The following is a 23,125-nucleotide window of genomic DNA, read 5'->3' as shown; positions in this document are numbered from 1 at the left end:
ACATTTTTCTGCTTCTGGACAAAGGTCCAGCTTAGATGCTCGTGTGAAAAATAAAATGAAGTCAGAGCTAAGGACCTTGCCGTGACTTGGATTCGAACCAAGGTTGCTGCGGCCACAACGCAGAGTACTCACCACTATACGACCACGGCCAGCTGCAAGCATCTGTGTGAATGTCTTAATTTCTCCAAAGACCTCTGGTTGCGTCACAGGGGGATTGCCAAAGAGTTTATGAAAACAGTCTCTGCTTCAAGCCAGCCACAGGCACTGTAGCTTAGCTGGCTAAAGGACCAGTCTCATAAGCAGAAAACCCTGGGTTTGACTCCCAGCCGTGCCTTTTATTTCTCCCTTAGAGTGCTATGCACCCGTTTCCCTGTCAATTGCAGGTGTGCTTTTTTACTTCAGCCCAAAGGCTCGGTTTAGATGCTTTCAGAGAAAAAGGAGTGGGGGGGGGGGGAGAAAACCAGCAGCAGCTCATAATCCTGCTTGTACTGAGGTTGCTGCAGCAACAGTGCAGAATACAGTGCTGGCTACAAGTGTGATTCTGTGGAAGAAATGGTGTAGCACAGACACCACCAGACTCCATGTGAATGCCTGAGTGGGAATTGGATCAGCAAGACAGGGTCTGTGGAGCAAAAAAACATGCCAAAAATTTCTTAAGGAAAATCTTTCACATTGACCCTCACAGAGCTTACACAGGATTTGAACCAGCCATCTTTGGATGCAGAGTGAAGTCCTTTCCCCAGTGAGCCAGATGCAGATAGGGCAAAACAGGTATTGTCAGTAAGAAACCTTGGATTTCCACTGGTTGTTTCTACCACCCCTTTAGAGCAACCTGTCCAGTCTCCCACTTTTACTAGTAACTAATAGGAAAGAAAGAGGAACATCCTCCCTCTGTTTCCCTTCCCATGAAGTAAAAACCAATATCTAGCCTTCCCTTTTTGTGTGTTTTTACACAAAGTGCAAGGACCGAATGGCAGTCTGTGAGTTTAGACAGGGAGTCCCATCCCTGCATGGGCTTCTGTAGCAGATTAGGGAGGAGGATTTGCCTGGATGGCCCCTCATTGTGGAAATGAAACAACAAGGCACAGGGAAACAGGGCATAACAGCAGGTACAATTATTGATTTTGTCACCAAAGCAAGAATGTTTCTCTAAAAATTTGCTGTGCTGTGCTGGATGGGTTGGCAATGGAGCTCTCTCTTGCTTTTTGTGAGTCGTTTGTTTCCCACCATAGTGTGAACCCAGCCACCACCAACACTCACCTTTGGGGTCCATTGTTGTGTGAGTTTTCATGTGCTTGAGGAGAAACCCATAGGATCGATGGGTTTGGGGACAATGTGAAAAGAACAGTGTGTGCATGCATGTGCAGCTACCCAACACTTGCCTTGGTGCATTCCTTCCCCATTCCTCTGGGACCATAAACACAGAACCCCATTGTTGTGTGCTCTCAGACTTAGTGGGTTAATGACTTAGAGGGAGGACCGAGTTTTCTGTGATTTTGGTGCCATTGCACGCAAAAACAGCTCAGCTTCTCAAGAGCCTCGCCCCTTGAAAAGAAGAGTGTGCATTTGAACGTGCATGGTCAACAGATGTGTAAGGGGTTGAAACTCATGAACTGAAAAAACCAAACTGACCAGTTCCGAGTCAGCACTGAGATGCGATTGTTCCATATCCACTGGAACTGAAACTGAAATGGAACCTTTCTAGATGCACACCTGTAGCTCTGTCCCTGAACTCCACCATCCAGGAATTTTCAAAGCTGGAGCTAAGTCAACTAAGTTCTTTGGATCTAAGAGGCTGAGTTCTGAGGGAGTGAAGCTCCTGATCCTTCTGGAGTTCATTGGAGGAGGAGTCATCTCCTAGATCCTCCCACTCTTCTTCCTTTTCCCCCACAAGATAAAAACAGACATCTTTATTTCAAAGCTTTTTAGTATTTCATTGAAGAATGGCATGATACATTTGTTAGCTGCAGCCTCCCTTTGCGGCCAGCTCACTACTGGACAACAGAGTGCTGGCTGGGGGACAAAGCCATGCCAATAAAAAGACACTGGATTGCCTGGAAGGCAATCGATGAATATAAAAGTCAGTCATTCAGATAGAAATTTTCAGTAAAACAGGACTGGCCACCTTTTGTACAGCTAGCAGTTCAGAATCCAGAGGCTGTCCAGGTGAAAAGAGGGAACACCTCATGCTAGTGGCTCATCCGCTTTAGGCAGTTCCATATATAAGAACCTTGTGTCCACCCAGGTCAGTGCAAAAACTGGACCAACAGTCTGCAGCCCTTTTCACACACACACCCTCCCCTTCTCAGAAACAAAACTTAAATTGCTCCAAGCGGAAGAAACCAAATAAGGGAAATAGCTCAGCTTGTCTTTGGTGCCTTACGGGTGAATGGAAGGCAAGGGATCAAGTTCGGGTGCCAGTTAGATTTTCCAGGAATCCAGGAGTGATCAAGGCAGAGGGGCCCAATCCCCATAAGCAATCCCATCCCCTAGCCCCACCTAAAAAGGGCAATATGCTTTACAGCACATTCTTCTTCCAATGAGGAACTCAGGGTCCAGTTTGTCTGACAACATTAAATAAATGCCATTCATTCATTCATTCATTCATTCATTCATTCATTCATTGTCCACCTTTTTCACTAGATCCAAGATGAATTACAACAGCGTGAATAAAAATACAATAGGATAGGATCTTTACTGAGCAAAGTACAATAATGAACAGCAGCTAGGATATTCTGCAAAATAGATACAATAGGGAATTGTAGCACAAAATGTTAAACAAGCATAGAGCTGAGCACAGAGATGAAATCTATCTGAAACGAAGCATAACTAATTTTCATGGCACATTTAGCAGTGTGGAAACTCCCTAGAAGGTGCATATCTACATCAGCAGACAGTAGAGTAGTGTTTAGTCCCCAGTTCCTAACAAGGCATCTCTCTGAGCTATTTCTTACGATACAGACCTGTAATCTGGGTTGAAAACCCTTCCAAATAGTTCAGTTTTGCCTAGCTTGCAGAAAGTCAGGGGAGCGGGAGTTTTCCTGACCACCTCAGGCAGGCCATTCCATGAGGTGGGGGCTACCACAGAGAAAGCCCATGTGCAGGCAGCTGTTGATTTTGCCCAACTATAGGCCCTGACCAGATGAGTGAAGCTGCTGTGGTGGGACATAGGAGGAGAGGCAGTTGCATAGAGATGATGGGCCAATGTCATGAAGGGCTTTGAGGGTATAGTCATGATGACCTTGAATTGAGCCTGATAACTGATGGGAAGCCAATGGCGTGACTGCAGAATGGGAGTGATATGCATGCTCTGTGTTCTGCACCAAGTGAAGTCTGTGAGTCAACTTTGACGGGAGACCTATGTAGAGTGCTTTACAGTAATCTAGTCTTGATGTTATTATGCCATGGATCCAGGTGGCCAGATCGGTCGGGTTCAGATAGGGGGCTATCTTCCAGGCTAGTCTAATTTATGAGAAGACGTTTTTTGCAGCTATATTTACTTTTTTTCTCTAGCAGAAGTGCTGGGTCTAGTTATAACCTCTAGGCTCTTAACTGAGTCAGCCAGAGTCAACTGAACCTCATCAGAAGCACAAAGTCTCTGCTTTTCCAATCAGCATCATCTCCGTCTTGTCTGAGTTCAGTTTTAATAAGTTTGCTTTCAGCCAACTGCCAACAGGTGTCAAGTAGTGACTCAGGGCTTCTACTGTATCAACAGGGGATTTGGATAACGAGATATAGAGCTGGGTATCATCTGCATAATGATCACATCTAATTCCATAGCTATGGATAAGTTCTCCTAAAGGCTTTACATAGAGGACGAATAACATGGGGGATAAGATTGTGCCTTGTGGAACCACACAAGATAATTCCCTCTTTGAGGATAGCTGGTCTCCAGTAGCAACCCTCTGAGTCCATCCCAAGAGGAATGATTTAAACCTGTCCAAGGCATGACCCTGGTACCTACTTCTGCCTCCACATGCTTCAAGAGGATGGCTTCCTGTGTCAAAGGCTGCAGATAGATCTAGGAGGAGCAATAATGAAGCAAGGCCTTTGTCTACATTCAGGGAGATGTCATTAACTAGAGCCATTAGGGCCATCTCCATCCCATAACCTGGCCTAAAACCAGACTGAAAAGAGTTCAAAGTACCAGAGTTGTCCATGAAAGCCTGGAGCTGGTCAGGTACTGCTCTATCAACCACGCTGCCCAGAAAGGGTAGATTGGAGACTGGGTGATAAGTGATTATATCATTTTTGATTAAGGATTTTTTTAAAAAAGTAGCCTCTCTTTGAGAGGCTGAGGGAAGGTGCCTTAGCTTTTGAGATCTGATGAGATCAGGCTACCTGGGATCTCAGGTAACCTTTGGGTTTTTTAAAAAATATATACATACTTAACAGTTTTTGCATTGCTCCTTCAATGTTGTAGAAGCAAAGTTGCCAGAAAATATTTTATATATCTCAAGGAAAGATTAATGTGGTTGTAAACGGGAAGAGGCAGAGGAAATGATCTTAGAAGGCAGGAGTTCTCTGGTCTTCGCTTTCTCATCAATACTTTTCAATCTTTTGGGCTGAGAGGGATAGCTGTTCAGATGCCCTTGGGGGTCACTACAACTGCACATCAAAAGTGTAATCTTCGGGCTGGCAGCCTTGTAAATGATTTCTTTATTAGACTTTAGAAGCGTAATTGTTACAGAGCTGAACCTCTCTCAAATGGATGTGACATGAAAAGCTTGTGCAATAGAGGGAAAGGGATGGTTAATGGCTGTGTAAAGTCAGTGCATAAATGCTGTCTGATGGCAATTATGTTTTTCAAATACCATTTCTTGTCTTTGATATGGGCCTGGTCATACACTCATGGAGGTGTAAATCCTCATAGGTATTGAAGAATTTATTTTTCAGGAATTCAGGTATCTAAAACACATAAAATCAGGTTAGGTCTTCTGAAATAAAAGTCACAGAGAAGAGAGATGTGGGGAAATTTTAGTTTGTATTATCCAGCCATTTTGTTTTGTTAGGTTTGAATGGCCCAAGGAAGTGGTAACAGGATACAAAGCATATATTATTTTTTAAAAAGTAAAGTAAAATATGGTTCTAAGCCTCTCTTACTTTGAGAATTAATCACCATGTCTGTTGATATAACACTTTTTCTTTTGTATGGTCAACAGATTCATAACAAGATTTGTTTAGCTTGGCACAAAGGACTCTCTTCTTTTTAAGCTGAAAATCTTAACCATATCATTTTTACTGAGAATGTGGATTTGGACATTAGCTAATTAAATAGTGGAACAAAAGCCATGTTATTGTACAAACATTTAAAAATTAATATTTAATAATAGTTAATATTTCAATCTCTTAATCATTCTGGTACCTGCCTGTCTGGTTTTGCTTACACAGGGGTTAAGGACAGGGAGCGAGGATCTAATGTAACTGACATGAAAGCTTTCTATATTTCTCTTCCCTTTATTGTACAGAATTGTTTGGGAGCAGCTGCTTGACTAGTCTGTCCTGACAAGATAAATGGAGAATCAGTCTCTCTCTCTCTCATCATTGTGTCCCTTTGAGGTTTGGATAATCTTACTGATGCATCCAAGGCCCTATACCTCAGTGAAACCTCAGAAATATTGTAGCTCCAGCAGTGGTCCTGGCAGCATAAGCAGAGGAGGAAGGGTGTTACAGTGAATATAATAATGGAAAATAATGGTATTAATAATGAATACAATGCCAGGACGCACAAGAAAGGTTTTGCTATGCTTAGCAGACAAAACCCCAGATAGCAAACCATGTAATCCTAAGCAGAGTTACTCCAGTCTAAACCCACTGAAATCAATAATGAGGCTAGGATCTGTGCTTGTACAGTATAATAGGTCTCTCAAAGCCATTGAGATGATACAATGATTGAGGGAAAGTTCAAATTGTGTTCACAGACATGTCAGTCAGGCAATACTGTAGAGCAGGAACATTTGTTAACTGTTCTGGATGGATAGTTTCCCTGTCAGGTAAATATATTTTTAATCACCCCTTCCCCTCGCTATCTTTCTCACTGTCTGGGAAACTAGAACTAGATAGCAAGGTGTCAGTGTAAAATAACATGTGTTATGGTTACTGAATATTAGGAATATTAGGTTACCTACATTAAAGAATGGCCATGATTCTAATTTGTTGCTATTTGACTCCACATCCCTAGTCTCTGCTATTCAAACTAGTGGTGGTGGAGAGTGCTCTCAAGTCAGACTTAACTTATGGCGACCCCTGGTGGGGTTTTCATGACTAGAGACTAACAGAGGTGGTTTGCCATTGCCTGCCTCTGCAACTCTGGTCTTCATTGTAGGTCTCCCATCCAATTACTAACCAAGGTCGACCCTGCTTAGCTTCTGAGATCTGATGAGATCAGGCTCACCTGGGCTATCCAGGTCAGGGTTATTCAATCAAGTACATGTAATTTAATAAAACATTTTAATAACAGGAGAGCATAAAGGTCAGAAAAATTTAATAAAATCAAGATCAGCAAGCTGTGTTAAATCTCCATTTGGAGTTCTATGGAGTCTTGGAATCCTGGAGTTCTCAGTCTTTTGAAGAAAGATGCATGTCTAAGTTTACTCTGCCTTTCGGGATTCATCACTGCAGTGCTGTGAGTTGCTGGCAGTGCTGTCTGGAGGAGCTAGTGGCTTGGGATAAATCAATCCCCTGGGAGTGAATAAGGGAGCTGGGAAAAAGAAGGGAGGAGGAGAGAATGTGATGTCTTTGCCCTCTCTACTCCTTTTTCCACTGCCGAGTGGAGGCAGGGAGGTAGAGTGTTTGAGACTCTAAACCTGCTTCAGGAAGAGCAGTAACTCTCTTCTGGTTTATTTCTTATCATTTGAACAGCATTGACCTGTAGCCTACCCCTTCACTTAGCAGAGTCAGAAGCCTTCCTCCAGCTTAAGAAGCCTTCCTCTGACTGTAATGACCCTTCTTCTGGGGGAAAAAGCTACTTAACGTGGAAGGAAGGAAGGCTGGAGGAAAGCTTCTAACTTTGTTAAGCGGTAGAATACAGGCCATGGTATTAAACATTCTGAGATGACTTTGACCTGGCTTAAGACCAGACAGTGGCTCCTAGGAAGATATAAGGTGAAATAATCCTTGTCCTGCCATCCTGGTAAATGTGGTATCTTCCTTGTTGGTAACTAAAGCGCACCTCCTCCATATACCCAGTGCAATATGCCAGTCTGGTGCTGTGAAACCATCAGGCTCAAGTAGTGGGTAGCCATATCTCCTTTAGATAACAAAATCATTTTAATTGACAACCTAGGTGGGACGGAAAGGGAAAAAAATCCCCAAACTCTTCCTAAGTATGCCTGGGCTCTATGCAGTATAATATTTAATTATATAGGAAACTGGATGCATACAATGGAAGAAGGAAAATATTAGGTGTGACATTCTGATTGATGACATAGTGACCAATTTGCAGGCTAGTGATAAGCATTCTTCTAGTTTTGCACCTTTGATATGGCATAGCCAAATCAAGCAGGCCAGAAATTAAGAATCATAAATGACATAACCTCTTTTTCTCAATTTATAATAGGGGTTAGATTGATAAAGGCATCTTGAATGAAGGCCTTCCACCACGTCCCCCCCCCCCCAACCTTTGTTTCATTGTTCAAAAAGTTGCTGGCCATTGATAAAATAATGATCTGCATTTATTTTGCATCATCATGCCGCAATATCAGGCTTTACTGTCAATATCAGGCTTTACTGTTTGTATAAAGAGCCCCGTGGCGCAGAGTGGTAAAGTGCAGTACTGCAGTCCAAGCTCTGTTCATGACCTGAGTTTGATCCTGGCGGAAGCCAGATTCAGGTAGCCGGCTCAAGGTTGACTCAGCCTTCCATCCTTTCGAGGTCGGTAAAATGAGTACCCAGTTTCCTGGGGGTAAAGTGTAGATGACTGGGGAAGGCAATGGCAAACCACCCCGTAAAAAGTCTGCCAAGAAAATGTCGTGATGCAACATCCCCCCATGGGTCAGTAATGATTTGGTGCTTGCACACCGGTGCTTTACCTTTACCTACTGTTTGTATAATGGGAAAAGCATTACTCTGTAAAACAGCAAACAATAACAATTTTAAGTTTTGTTGTTGATGATGAAAACTATCTCACTGTTCCCTCAGTAATTAAACATCTAAGGTATTATATTCTTGAATTTTGGGACTCTCATCAGTGCCTAGGATTACCAGGCCATGCCTGGCAACTGGCAGGAGGGTTGAGGATGGGGAAAGGGGGGGTGGATATGACATCAGCTACGACACTTCTGGGGAACACTGATTTCTAAAGCTACCCTACATCACTTCTAGATTTTTCCTGGAAGGAACAGCCATCGTTTAATTTTTTTTCTCCTGCTGCCACTAGGGATGCCACATCCCCTTGCTTCCAAAGCGGGAGATGGTGGTGTCTGCAGGCAGGCAGGGGAATCAATTCCGAGTCCTCTCTTGAACACACAGAACACTTGTGTGCTCTGGTAGCCCCAATGACTTCATTTCCAGTTGAAAAATGGAAATGATGGTGTCTCAGTGGGTACAAAATTGGCCCTGCTGAGACCCCGTCACTTCCAGTTTTCAACCAGAAGTTCATCATTGGAGCTTCCAGAGAGCACTTGTGCCATTCTGTCACATACTCCAGTGGCTCCAGGTATGCCTCCCCCCCTTTCCCCCTGCAGGCCACGTGAATGGGGCTGGAGGGCAAAAGGTGTGTGTGTGAGGAATCCCCTGCCCCTCTAGGAGGCTGGCATCCCTAGCTGCCACTCGAAGTGGCAGCAGGCAAAGAAGGCTGCTCATGGGAGGTGTTCCACCATAGTGAAAGGCTCTACCAGTGCAGTCCTTGAGGAGATAGCTATGTCAGTCTATTGTAGGGAAATGAAACAGAAGCTCAGACTAATGGGTCTAGATTACAGTAACTTTGCATGGGATTGGGCTTTAAATCATTCCTAAGAGGGCAGTTTTGGGTTACAAAAATTCTTTTCAGGAAGTACATTTCTAAGATTTTTATATAGACAAGCTGGCCTAATAGACAGTGATAAAAACAAAGCCGTACACTTCATAAAAACAGTGGCAAATGCCCATTTCCCCCCAAAGTGTGAGCACGGAGAATGTGGCCCAACCCTTGTTGATTGCTGAAAATGTAAGTAAGCTCCAGTTGTATAAAATAAATTCTGGTGGAAAACTGTATTAATAAACTAGAATTTCATTTCAAAAGCCATTGAAAGGCAAGACAAATAATAATAGCATCCAGGGGAAAATTACTTTAAATAGTTTAAGTGCAATAGAGGCACTGTTTCTGCAGTCGGTAACATAAGAATCTGCCAGGGAGCTAGATGCTGGGCCAGTAGAAAACATTTTTCACTGCTTGGCTGTAGACTCCTGTAATTGTCACTAGCAATGGAAAAAATTCACAGTGTGGTTAAGTATCACCACAGGATATAGAAACCAATTACTTACAAACAGAGAGTGTTTTAAAAATAAGTGCACTTTCTCCATTATTAGACACAGCTGGGCCACAGAAGAAAAGCCAGCACAGGTTTTGTTATGTAGAAAAATAGCTTGCTCCTGTAATAGCTACCTATTGTGAAAGTTTGTGCATAGTAATTTTTTGAGCACAAGCAATAGTCCAGTTCAAAGTTTTGGCATCTGAATTGCTGATACTCTGTATGAGGGGTAGACCTACTAGCATTTGTAAGCAGAGAGAATACTGGCTGCTTGGAGGAACTTGCCTGACATATGGAACTGAGCATGAGAAAAGTAAAATTTCCATTGGCTGGTATTTTGAGACAGACAAAAGCAGTAGTTCACACATAAATTGTGTATTTGCATGGGGCCTGAATCGAAATGATTTTGGCTGTAATACATGGAACTGTGAACACTGTGCTAAAGTGCACTTCTGGGGTTCCCATCCCAAATACTGACACCAGAATAATATAACCAACACAGGGTTATATTAGCAAGAATATAAAGCCCATCTAGTGCATTGTTTATGTCGCTTATCCTTCAAGGAGCTCAAAGCAGCATCCATGGTTGTCTCATTTGACCACTCACAACAACCTCATATGGTAGGTTAGGCTGAGATATTATGACTGATCCAGTAATTTGCATGTTTGGAAGGAGGAAAAATTTGAAACCTGGTGTCTCAGCTCAACATTCTAGCCATTATACCACATTGGCATGGTTAGAAAGTAGTCATGATTAGAGATCGGCACGAACAGAAAAAAACCCGAACATGATGTTCGTTGTTCATTGCCATCCATGAACAGGGACTCATGAACAACCACGAACATGGCCCTGTTCATAAACATGTTCATGGTTGGCTGTTCATAGGGACCAGCAGGCTCTCCTCCAGCCATCATCCAAGTTTGGTCAAGATCCCTACTGCACCACTCTCAGAAACCTGACCTGAGCAGGCACCAGGAAAGGTACCAATAATAAATAATAGCTTGGCCCCAGAGCCTGGCAGCAGCTCTGGAACCTGAGGGTTCGTAGATTCCTACCGCCCCACTCCCAGAAACCTGACCTGAGCAGGCAGTAGGAAAGGTACCAATAATAAAAAATAGCTTGGCCTCAGAGCCTGGAAGCAGCCCTGGAATTTGAAGGGGTAGATCCCTACCACACCACTCCCAGAAACCCTACCTGAGCAGGCAGCAGGAAAGGTACCAATAGTAAATAATAGCTTGGCCCCAGAGCCTGGCAGCAGCCCTGGAACCTGAGGGTTCGTAGATTCCTACCGCCCCACTCCCAGAAACCTGACCTGAGCAGGCAGTAGGAAAGGTACCAATAATAAAAAATAGCTTGGCCTCAGAGCCTGGAAGCAGCCCTGGAATTTGAAGGGGTAGATCCCTACCACACCACTCCCAGAAACCCTACCTGAGCAGGCAGCAGGAAAGGTACCAATAGTAAATAATAGCTTGGCCCCAGAGCCTGGCAGCAGCCCTGGAACCTGAAGGGGTAGATCCATGTCCCACCACACACAAAGAAAATTCAAACTCCAATGCACTCTCCCTGTCTCTCTATCAAAATGCCAACAGCAGCTGTCTCTCCCTCGCCACTGTCTGCAAAGACTAGCCAAAACTGGGACCCCCCCTCCCCCCTGGTCTTTGCTCTCTTGTAACAAATTTGGAGCTCCACATTTGGAAGGAAGACCTGCCTATCAAGCTAAATTGGTCTTAGATTGGGGTTTACAGGGCAACAGCAGGAGTTCAGACAGAGTTCAGACAATCCCTGCCTACATTGCCAAGGGAATTGATTGCAGGTGCCAGACCGTCTGGCTTGACGAACAGCAATGAACAAGGCTTACAACAACCACCTGTTCGTTTAGAATGGGGCCTCACGAACAGACTGGGCTGTTCGTGGCTTTTTTTGTTCGTATTGCTGTTTGTGCCCATCTCTAGTCATGATAACAAACACATAAAGGAGAAAAGAACGAGTAAAGGGACAAGGGAAACAATGAGATGCAGTTATAACTTCATAAATTTCTTCCTCCCCGTTCCTCCCCTCTACAAGTGTTTTCCTGCAGTTAGAGTTTTCAGGATATTCTTCACAACTGTGAATTTCTCCATAGTTGATCTGGCCTGCCAACGGCTTCAGCTATGCAGTCCAGGAAAGAGAGGTACATATGTTCTTCCTCTTCATACTGTTCCTACATTTATTCCTGGCCCGGACCTTCTCAGCAGTCTTCCACACAGGGTGTGTCTTCTTTCACCTCAGTTTCCTGCATGGAGCTGGTTATCACTTCAAGAGAAGGACTCCTCACTTCTCTATTGTTACTTCAGACAAAGGCACTAACATTGCCCTTTCCCAGCTGGTGACTTGCTAACCCACTTGGCTGTCCAAGTTACCAGATGCTTGCCTCCTGCTGTACACTTCTGTACATTGCACATTACAATGTGATTTCTTGCCACTCAATGTACAATTTACACAAAATATATGCCTGGAGGCAGCTATTTATCCTGACCATGAACAACATCTGGCTCAGTAAGTGTTTTTTAAGCTTTGCCCAGAATGGCTTTAAGAATGCACAGATTGTGCATATTCCTAGCATTAGAATAAGCTTTAAGCATTTTCCCAGTTAAGCATTTTTCTAACCTGCACTATGCCCATTTGACTTTTAAAAAATAAACACCAAGTGTTTCTTATACATTTTTAGTGAAACTGCACCTCCCCCCTAAGAAGTCAGTATAAAAATTGGTTGTTTTTGTAGCTTTATCTGCAATGAAATAAATTGATTTATTACATTTATAATCCACTCTCCCCACGAATGGGCTCATTGTTTTGTTTTTTCCTCATAAATGGCAGTACTGAATCAGCTGCTATTCCTCTGCCAGCTCCAACCTGGATAGCCCAGGTGAGCCTGATCTTATCAGATCTCAGAAGCTAAGCAGGTTTGGCCTTGGTTAGTAATTGGATGGGAGATCTCCAACAAAGACCAGAGTTGCAGAGGAAGGTGATGCCAAACCACCTCTGTTAGTCTCTTGTCATGAAAACCTCACCAGGGGTTGCTATAAGTCAGTTATAACTTGAGGGCACTCTTCACCACCACATCCTCCCCCCTTCCGCCAATAAGCCCCACATGCTTGTTATTGACCTTGCTTAAAATTTGCTATGAGTGCTGTAATGCTTCTGGGGTTAATATCTCTTCTATTAGGCCAGTTTCCCAGTTCATTCTCTTAAGGCTAGATCAGAGGTTACTCTTCTGAATGTATGGTGGAAACGAGTTCTTATTCTCCATCTTTCCAGTGCATCTATCCTACCTCTAATGATATCTTCCATCCATCCATGCATCATCCATGCATCCATGTGCCCACCCACCCACCTGCGCACCCATCCACAGATATAACATTCATATAAGCCAAATTCCATGCACACAGGCTCAAATCATGTAACCCACAACCAGATTTTACCTGGGAAATCAACTCAGTAATCTGAACCTGTATTTGTTGGACTTGTTCATTTAAATTTTTTTTTACATCCAAGTGGATGGCTACGGTGGATAGGGAAGTAAGGCATTATCTTCCTATTGCCAGACCCTGCTGTGCAGGGAGGAAGATATGAAAACTAGTTGAGAAATCCACATAGAAATCTCAAAGAACCAGTACCGTAATTGATGAGGATTCTTTTATCTGAACAAGAGTTTAGAAGTTCATTCTCATTTTTGTGATAGCCAAAAGTTTTCATGGATGAAGTTATTCTAAGCAGGTCTGCTCAGAAGTCTCATTTTATTCAATGTGGCTTATGCCCAGGAAAGTAGTCTGAGGACTGCAGTCTAAGCCTGTATAAAACAAGAAGGGTAAACATTAGTTTTAACAAGTTGCACAGACATTCTAGAATAATCTCACTGGAACACTGGTAGAGAACACAGGATCTTAACAGAGTGGGATAAATTTACCTTGTGATTGTGTGTTCTGATGTCTTACAGCGCAATCCTATGGAGAGCTGCTCCAGTCTAAGCCAGTTGATTTCAATGGGCTTGTCTGCATAAGAATGCAGAGTTAGCTGTGACTCTTTAACCCACATTACTTGGTGAGACTTATGGTAGAGACTGTATATAGGAAGTTGTGAGGCATAGAATTGTGCCCCCTCATATTTAGTAGATGTGGTGCTCTCTCACTTGGGATTGGGTAGAAAGGAATTTGCTCCATCAGGCCACAAGCATGATTTCTTCTTTTCTTGTAGCACATCACTGTTTTGATAATTTGTAACTAATTATCTTCAGCATGTCTTCTACAGTAGAGTTGGCCTGCTAACTTTTGATGCAGATCTTGTAGTTGTGCCATCAATGGCCATTTGTCCTGCAGAAATTAGCAGGTGAAACATTGATCTCCATTCCAGGAAAAGCTTCCCTTGCTAATCCTTGCACATCAAAATTTTGTGAAAGGCACAGAAATTATCTATCCTGCTTTGTCATAGCCTGTTGGCAACCCTTTCTAAGAATGGTAAGGTATGATGTAAATCTAGTTGTGAAAACTGATGCACAGTGAAGTGCAAAATATTTTTAAACTATTGTCACTTCCTTATCCTTGTTTCTTAAAGCAACAGGTGCTGCTTCTATCATGGGAGGGGGAGTAACTGCCCCTTTAAAAAGATTTCAGATTTTTTTGCAAACTGTTTCCCATATTTTTTTCACGTTTGTAGAAAGATCTGTCTTCTTTGTCCAGGACCCCAGTCTCCAGATTTAAGTATCCACCGATGCATCCATGTTGAAAATTAGATACATTTAGGATGATTCTTAGATACTATAAATGACTGTGTCCTGATATAGTTGGTCATTGATCTGACTAGAGGAGAGATGGCCCCCAACTTGGTCCTGAGTGGTGCTAAGGAGTTGGTGCGATATTCAAGTGTTGTGGCCCCATAAATTGGTAACAGTGACCACAGTACTATTAAGAGAATATGTTTACAGTCCCCAGAACACTTCATGGAAGCCAGCCCCACTGCATCAAATTTGAATTATTTCCAAGTAGACAAGCTTAGAATTGCTTCCTGGGGAGCATATTGCAGAAAAACATAAAGACAGATAATAAGAATTTCTTTAACTACTCCAGAAACCAAAAACTAGCCAGGAAGATAGTGGGATCCTTTGACAACAAAGGGGCAAAGGATTATTAAAGCAAGATGGGAGATTGCACAGAACCTGATTTTTGGGGGGAGGGGGTGTTGTTTTTCACTGTGGAAAAAGTGAAGCAGTTTTTAATCACTGTTTTCAGGAGGAATATTTGAAGAACTGTTAAATTAAGGTGCTGAAAATGAATTCTAGATAGAATTAAGAGATCAAGATTTATGAATCATTGGGTCTAGATGGCATACACATGTGGGTTCTTAGCAAACTCAAATGCAAAATGTTGTACTCTTAACAAGAATATGCAACTTGTTGCCAAAGTTGGCATCTCTTCCAGAAGACTAGAATTTAGCAAATCTAAGACCTATTTTTAACAAGGGATCCAGAGAAAAGCGGCTAAAAGGCCCCTCTGCTGCTGTTACCATTGATGAAATGGGGCAGGATGGAAAACAGAAGCTGCTTCTGTCTCCTGGAAGTTCTCCTTCACAGTGAACAAGTACTGTTTAAAGTGAGATCCCCTGATGTACATCTGACTGTGCATCTGGTCATGGACCCATGACCTGATGGGTTGGGTGTGTTATTATATATCTGAGACCTAAAGGGGGATGGATCACAAAGCATGGTGCTACAGGAAGGTAAATGTTTTAATCCCTGAAAGGTGATTCCCCTCCAAACACTGCGCAAGGGGGAACCCTTTTAAGAATGGAGGCGACAATTTTGTGAACAGAGCTGCTAAATTTCTCTTCATCCCTTGTTGTTTTGTCTTTAATATGTTTAATGTATTTTGGCCTTAGTGAAGAAATAAACAAGTCATGCTAAGGGGAGGTGGCACAAAGATGACAAATTGCAAACCAATGACATTAGAAGCGCAATAGACTTGAAGTTTAAAATTACAGCCATTATGACCAATGTCATTGCTAAGTTCCTGTGCAGCTGTTTCCGCTCTTATTTATGAGCCAATGTCAAATAAATTCAGGAGCAAAGATCAGGCAAGAAACTCCCAAACATGTTAGCATTTTATTTTCCAAAACAGCATCATGAAAAGAACAGTACGTTCCCATTGCCTAGTTGAGCCCTGTCCATGATTTCATACTGTATATGGTAAAAAATTGTGTTTATGGATCCTTGTGACAACGGACTGCAGTTTTTTAATGATTTAATTTCCTTCCCCCCCCCCTTATTTCTCCAGCACAGATGAAAGGATGCCTTAAAACATTAAAGAAGGAAAATACCGAGTTATATTTGCAAACTAAAGGTTCCTGACATTGTATCTGATTTTCCTATTATTCTCAACTGTTACAGGGATGATAATGATACAGACTATTTTTACCATAAAAAACTGTGCTAACCAAAGTAGAACCACTAAAATTTTTAATATGCTGGAAAATGAGAAACTGCAATACAATAGAAATAAGACAGCAGAAACAAGAAAAGCCCCTACTCTCCTGGCTTTTTGTAAATGATGCAAAACCTAACTATTCAAAAAAGCTTTTTACTCAAATAGGAGGGCTGTATTGTAGGGAAGGGGGTCTCAGATGCTTCACTAATGTGTTAGGGACCATAGACTTCATCACTATATTGCCTTACATATTAAATGCTGCTTTAAATATGTACTCCTATGTACAACAGGTGCTCCATGTTGTCTAATGTTACTCCTAGAACTGATTATGTTCTTCAGTATTTTTTCTGTTCTGTATTGGATTCTTGCTAATACTATGCCTTTTAAACTTGTATCTATTTACCCTATAGTATTGTTTATGAAATGTCCTTGATACTGATTGTACTAATCTCATACTGTGTAATCCGCCTTGAGTCTCAGTGAGAAAGGCGGACTACAAACAAACAAACAAACAAACAAACAAACAAACAAACAAACAAACAAACAAACAAACAAACAAACAAACAAACAAACAAACAAACAAACAAACAAACAAACAAACAAACAAACAAAAAGAATCTTAACTTCAAAAAAATGCTGAATTTAAAACTAGGGGCAGTAACTTCCTTAAATAAAGGCAGACCATACCTGAGACCCCACTGTGGACAGCTTTCCGGCATAGTACCGGCACTGCTAGTTGGCACCCTGTATGAATTCTGTAAAGAGGACAAGTAACAGAAACATCCTTCAACAAAGTATATTGTCCTGAGTCTGTAGCAACCCCACATCAAGGCACCAATGAAACAGAGCAAGCCACTGATGCCTTTTGACATCGTCAACCAGCATACACGGATACACTCACCCATATGTAAAATATGCCAAGAGAGGAAACAAAGGGAACACAGCATCCTCCTCTGGAGGAAGCACTGTATCACACCTGGGAGCCCTAGAGTGAACTCCAGCGAGCTTTGCAGTTATGGGTTTGAGGAGTCCCCTCCTGCAGCCAAGTTCCCTTTGCCAGGCATACAGGAAGTGTGGCTGTTCTAGCCACAGCATCCACATGCTTCTATTGTTCAAACAGCAGAGGCTATGGCATTAGAACACCTCAAATCTGTCCTGCACACAGGGGTTCAAGCCCTGGGCTGGGTGGAACTCAGGATCACCCAGTTTTTGCCAGACTAGGAGAATGTACACACTGGGGTGCGGATCACTGGAAAGACATGGGTATAACATATCCAAGGCCTCTGGGCATCCCTCATCCCAGATGAGGGTAACCAGAGGCACTATAGATGGAGCCACATTTCAGATTTTGGCTGATCACTTGGAATGTACCACTCGTGCTGATTGGCTGCCCCACAGGCCCCTCATTTTGCATGGCAAGCCCTCACGCACCATCTCTTTGTTGCACACAGGGGGGCTTATTACCACTGCCTTTGAGAAAGAAAGTTCTTATGAATAGGATACTATACAATTTGGTATCACCTGCAATGAATGCAAAATCAGTCTTGCATCACAAATTGTGCAAGTCCAGCAGATGGAGCAGGTGTGTGAGTTTGCCCTCTATTAAACTTTCAGATTTTCTCATTTCAGGCCTGATCATTTTATTGGGTTTATTAAGCGTACTTGCATAAATAATTTACAAGACATGTTTTGGAAACATAAACTGGGACGGCAGAAATGGTAAGTTCTTAAGGAGAAGACTGCTTACAAAAGAAGATGAGCATTTACAAAGATTTTAAACAAGCTGGAGTTCATTTTTAGAAAGCTTTAACTAAACACTTGGCTGCTGATATACCTGCTCAGCATTCGATACTTGCTTCTCCTATTCTATTTCCCATTTCATTTATAGATGTATACGTGTGATGTGTCCCTTTTTCCTTTTGTGTGCATTTATCACCTTTTCCCTCTTTTTTGAAATATGCGGCAATGATGCCAGTTGTACTTTTCTTATATGAAGAAGAGAGAGCTGAAGATAAATGACCTGAGTACACTGATAATGCTTTTTGTATCTGATAGAAATAGAATGGGTATTTTGATAATGGAGATGGAAAAGCGTGTTATCAACAAGATCATAATCTTGCTTAGTTTTGATGGTTTTTTGTATATCAAAACTAAATCAAATGATTAATAGGAAAATAATTTCAATCCCCCTCGTACACAAGCTACATGGGCTTATCATACTCCAGCAGTGAAGAGTGTGTATGCAACCTGGAGACACTTCCCTCTTGCAAGGACATACTTGTCCTCACCACCACGAAAGATTTCCATATTTTTATTGAGTTGGGTCTTGAGGGTGGCATTGCAGGGGAGAGTTATTTCTCTGTGTTTGCTTCTTCACATGTAGAAATATTCCAAGTGGAACAGCAAAAACCGAAATAACTCCCCACCACCCTGTTTTTTCTCAGGAAAACTGCTGGGGACTGAAACTGAAATAACTCCCCACCACCCTGTTTTTTTTCAGGAAAACTGCCAGGAACCCTTCCTCTTCCAGCAGTGGCATTCCAAGTCCTCTGGGCACTCCATTTTTTAAAATAAGCCTTCTTTTTAAAAAGCCATTCACAACTCATTAAAAACACACGTGTAGTTTTGACCTTAGTCCCAGCAAGCTCAGGGCTCATTAACATGTGATTTTTTGTTCCAACATGAATAACCTTATGTTATGACCTGTACTTTCTTTGGGGTAGATTTTTCTTTTAATCTTCTCCTTACACCCTCTGGGTAGTTTGCTGCCACCAGGAATATATTATTCCAAAATATTTTATTCAAATTTCCCCTTTGGTAACGTGTTTAAGCGTCAGGCTCCTTCGTGGTTCTATGTGGCCCTGAAGATATGAATGGGATATAGCAATGACAGCTACACTGGGATATAACAAAACAAAATGAATGTTTATTTTTCAAGAAGCGTATTGGTTTCATAAAAGTAGTTCTTAGTTCTTAAAGTTACTTCCTATAAACTCATTCACACAGATCTCTTCTAAGGTTTCACACACAGTTAGCCTCCTTCACTAGACTCAATAGTTCTCTCACAAATACTTCAAATACAGGCAGCACACAGCTGTCCTCTCTTTCCCTGACTGAGTGTCCTTTCACAAACATGCTCAGTTCAGGTTCCACACAGGTTATATTTCTCTCATAAACACTTCAGTATACTCAGGCAGCACACAGCTAGCCTGCTTTCTTATGACTGAAACCTTTCTCTCTGGCCTGTCAGTCTCAAACTGCATTCACTCCGCCCACACTCTCAGTCATCAACCAATCACATCACTCACTCTTCCCTCTCTCACCCCCACTCTTCACCAAGCTCAAACCAAGCATTTAAAGACACATGCACACATTTACTTGAAATCATTACACCTTACCTACACTGAATTTCATTTGCCACATTGTTGCCCACTCACCCAATTTGAGGAGATCCTCCAGGAACTCTTCAAAGTTGGCCTTTGTTTTCACAATTCTGAATAAATTTATATCATCTGTGAACTTGGCCACTACACTGCTCACCCCCAATTCCAGATCATTTAGGAATAAATTAAATAGCGACTATCCCAATGCCAGTCCTTATGGGACCCTACTGCATACTTCATTCCATTGAGAGAACTGGTCATTTATTCCTACTCTGCTTAATCCATAAAAGTAGGAGAGTTCACCAAAAAGAAAAATTTGGGGTTCCCAAAATTTGGAGCCGATCATGTGATTTGGATTGGCCAGATCAGAGAAACTCAATGGAGTTTGCTTGAAAAATGACCCGTCACCTGTCTGCAAAACAGACGGGAACTGGTGTTTCTTTGCTGTTTCTTTGAAGGGAAATAGCAAAGGAAACAGCCCAGCACTGGCAAAATTCTTATTGTACAACAGTGGCAGCCTGATAGGCATTCTACTAATTAAGTTGGCAGCATCTTGTTTTTCTTAACGACATTCTACCAATTGGATCTCAAGAGGAGAAAGCCTTTATATTATACCACATAATTAACTCCATTGGTGGAAAGGAGGAATGTATGCAGCTCTCTCTCTCTTTTGCAATGCTACTCAGGCACCAGTTTGTCTCCCCCCACCCCATCAGGGCACTTGGATGGTTGGTTGCTGTGAAGAAAAGTGCCTCTGGGTGGGGTGTAAGTGGTCTGTTCAACCAAATGTGATAAAAGCCCTGGAAGACTTTTATCATAAGCTGTAATCCTAAAAACACTTCCCTGGGAGTAAAAACTATTGAATAACATAGAACTTCTGAGTATACCTGTTTAGAATGGTTTCCACAGTCTTTGAGGCTTTCTTTTTTCTGAGTCAAATGGAAAACTTATACTCTGATGAAACCTCAGTTCCTTCACTGTTCCCATCTATGTATCAACCAATCTAGTTTTCTCTTCAGGTTTCTCATCTAATTCAACATTCCCCCCCCCCCCCCGCAAATTCTCAACATCAAACTTAAGTCAAGTCCTGTGCCACCCACTGCCCTTTCAAAAAGAATCCTGCCTGCCCCCACAGCAGAAGGAAAATGTATGGAACAAATGTAGATCTGTTTGGACAGGTGGGGGGATTCAAACAATCATTCTGCCTGCCTACATTTGGGCCATGGAGAAGATTGGTGGCGATTAATGCGAGAACACCCGTTTTACAGCGGAATGCTGGGTATCAAAAGGAACGATTTGGATTTACCCCTCAGTGTAGGAACAAAACCGCTAAGTACAAGGAAACATGGCAGCAGCAGGCAACGGCAGGTTGCAAAGGTAATTATTGTAAAAAGAAAAAATGAACATGATGCAGGATTGTTTTTAATGTTGCCGCACTGCACTGTCTGGAGAACTTGGAGCCCACCTCATATCTGTCACCACCTTGTTACCGCTTTGCCAGCCAGTTTCCACCATAGTGTACACCTGCCAACACTCGTGTTCTTCAGGGTCCATTGCTCTGTGTATGTGTGTGTGTGTGTATGTGTGTGCAGTGTAATTGAGGAAAAATATGGTGGATCAATGGTTTAAAGAGAGAAGGACTAATGGTTGAAGTGGTTTTCTGTAAAGAGCAAAAATAACTGCCCGAGAGCCTCAGTACCCCACCCAACCAATGAAAACAATAGCGAGTGTCTGCACAGCTGACACTTGCCTCCCCAAGGATTTTTTGGGGTCTGTAAACACCGAAACCTGTTGTTATGCATGCTTAAATTCAGTGGGTCCATGGTTTAGAGGGAGGACTGTATTCTGTGGGATTTTGGTGCCATTAACTACAAGAACAGCTGCTCCAAAGAGCCTCAAAGGTCTCATTGCAAAGAACTGAGCCAAAACTCATCATAATGAAAACAAATAAATGGATTAAATCTGAACTGGCAACATTCCAGCTGGAACCCCCCCCCCCCCCCAGTAATGGAACATAGTTCATTTGGAAGCCCTGGATTTGATGCTGAAACAGAAATGTTCTCAGTGCACACCCCTAATTGTATTTTACATTATTATCAATTACTTTGTATTTTATGAAAAAGGAATTTGGGATAATGCTATTTGCAAAATGCTGTGGTACAGCACAAACATTTGACATGCTTTAAAACTGAAATGTGATCTATTAAAAAAAACCTTAATTCTTGTGCATACTATATTGACTTTTTTCTGAATTGCCTCCTCCCCATCTCAATCTGATATATTTTAACCAGAGCTAATTTTTAAAAAGTGATGAGGAATTATACACATATATTTGAAAATATATACTTACATGGAATCTATTTTAATCTCAACGGGTTGCACAGAAATATGGAGAAATTTGTCAGCGTGTAATGTGAAACATGAAATTGTACCTCCATTGTCAGACCCATTATATATCTGTTCCTGTATCCTGTCTCTAGGGGAGACAGAGGCTTTTTGCAAAGTGTGCAGGAAACCATCAGCTTATTATGGATTAAGCTGACAACAATCATTCCAGCTTCCTGTAACAAGACAATCAGGGAAGCACTATCTAAAAAGCTTGGCTAATAGTGACTGATGTATCTAGATCCAAAGGGATTTAATAGGAACTGTTGCCTGCATGTAGAAAACATCTTCATTCAGTACATTTTGGTCTTGGGTATAGGTAGGCAGGTGCAAAATACAAAATATATGAAGAAGGAACTCACGTATAAATTGTATGAGGGTCCTAATAATTTCCTGCTGTATGTATACTGCATTATCTGTATACGTATTTACTCAATTGTAGTTTTAGCCATAGCTTACATGAACTCTTTGGTTTATAGGGTTTCCATGTGCTTGCTTATGGCAGACAATCTTCTGCTTATGGCAGACAATCTCCTACATTGCCTGCTGCCACTCTGAGTCACGGTAGGAGAAAAATAAATAAATCAGGATAGCTCCATAGACAGCTTTCTAAAGATCTGAAAATTAAAAAAGACACATTTAAGAAATGGAAGGAGGGCTGCATAACCAATGATGAATATAAACAAATTGCTAGTGCTTGAAGAAAGAGTGCTAGTAGGGGTAAAGCTCAATATGAACTTAGGCTAGTGAGAGATGCTAAACACCACAAAAAAGTGTTCTTTGGTTATGTTCAGAGAAAGGAAAAGAACAGGGAAGCATTAGGCCCACTATAGGGAGAAGAAAGTGAGATTTTAACACGTAATAAGGAGAGGGCAGACCTGCTCAATTCCTATTTTGCCTTGGTCTTCTCTTGCAGGAGGAATTGTGCTCAACTTGGCAAAAAGAGAACACAAGAGGAAGGAAGGGATTTGCAGTCTAGAATAGAGGTGGGCACAAATTGCAATATGAACCAAAAAAAACGCACAAACCGGGCTGGTTTGTGGTTCAGGAAAACACGGTTCATGCAGCCACGAATTCCACAACTTTTTAGGCCCGGTTTGTGGGTTTCGTGAGCGGTTTGTGAGCCCAGACAGGCTGGCGCCGATCAATTGATTTTCCAGGCAAGGGAGGCCTGGAATGTCTGCAGACCTTTAGTTGCTGTGGAAACCCCAATCTTAGCCCACCTAACCTTGATAGGCAGGTCTCCCTTCCAACCGTGGAGCTCCCAGTCTGTTACATGGGAGCCAAGAACAGGGGGGAGATGGGCCTTCTGTAGCCATGGGAACACCAGTGTCATCCCCACAAAACCTTTTAGGCAGGTCTGACTGCCAACCAGAGAGCTTCTGTTCTGCTCTATGAGAGCATTTGTTATAAAAGGCACAGCTCTCTGCCTCCTGCTTTCCGTTTCAGCAG

General features: G+C 42.2%; 1 non-coding gene across 1 annotated transcript; it reads right to left on the bottom strand.

Moving 5' to 3' along the window:
* Positions 1-77: 77 nt before the first annotated feature.
* TRNAH-GUG (transfer RNA histidin (anticodon GUG)) lies at positions 78-149 on the bottom strand. The gene has a single exon. It is a non-coding gene; the product is annotated as a tRNA-His (tRNA).
* Between the last annotated feature and the right edge of the window lie 22,976 nt (positions 150-23,125).

This window comes from Eublepharis macularius, chromosome 6 (assembly GCF_028583425.1).
Source record: "Eublepharis macularius isolate TG4126 chromosome 6, MPM_Emac_v1.0, whole genome shotgun sequence".
Lineage (NCBI taxonomy): Eukaryota > Metazoa > Chordata > Lepidosauria > Squamata > Eublepharidae > Eublepharis > Eublepharis macularius.
The sequence above is the reverse complement of the archived record's forward strand: the minus strand, read 5'-3'. Positions and strand labels throughout refer to the sequence as shown.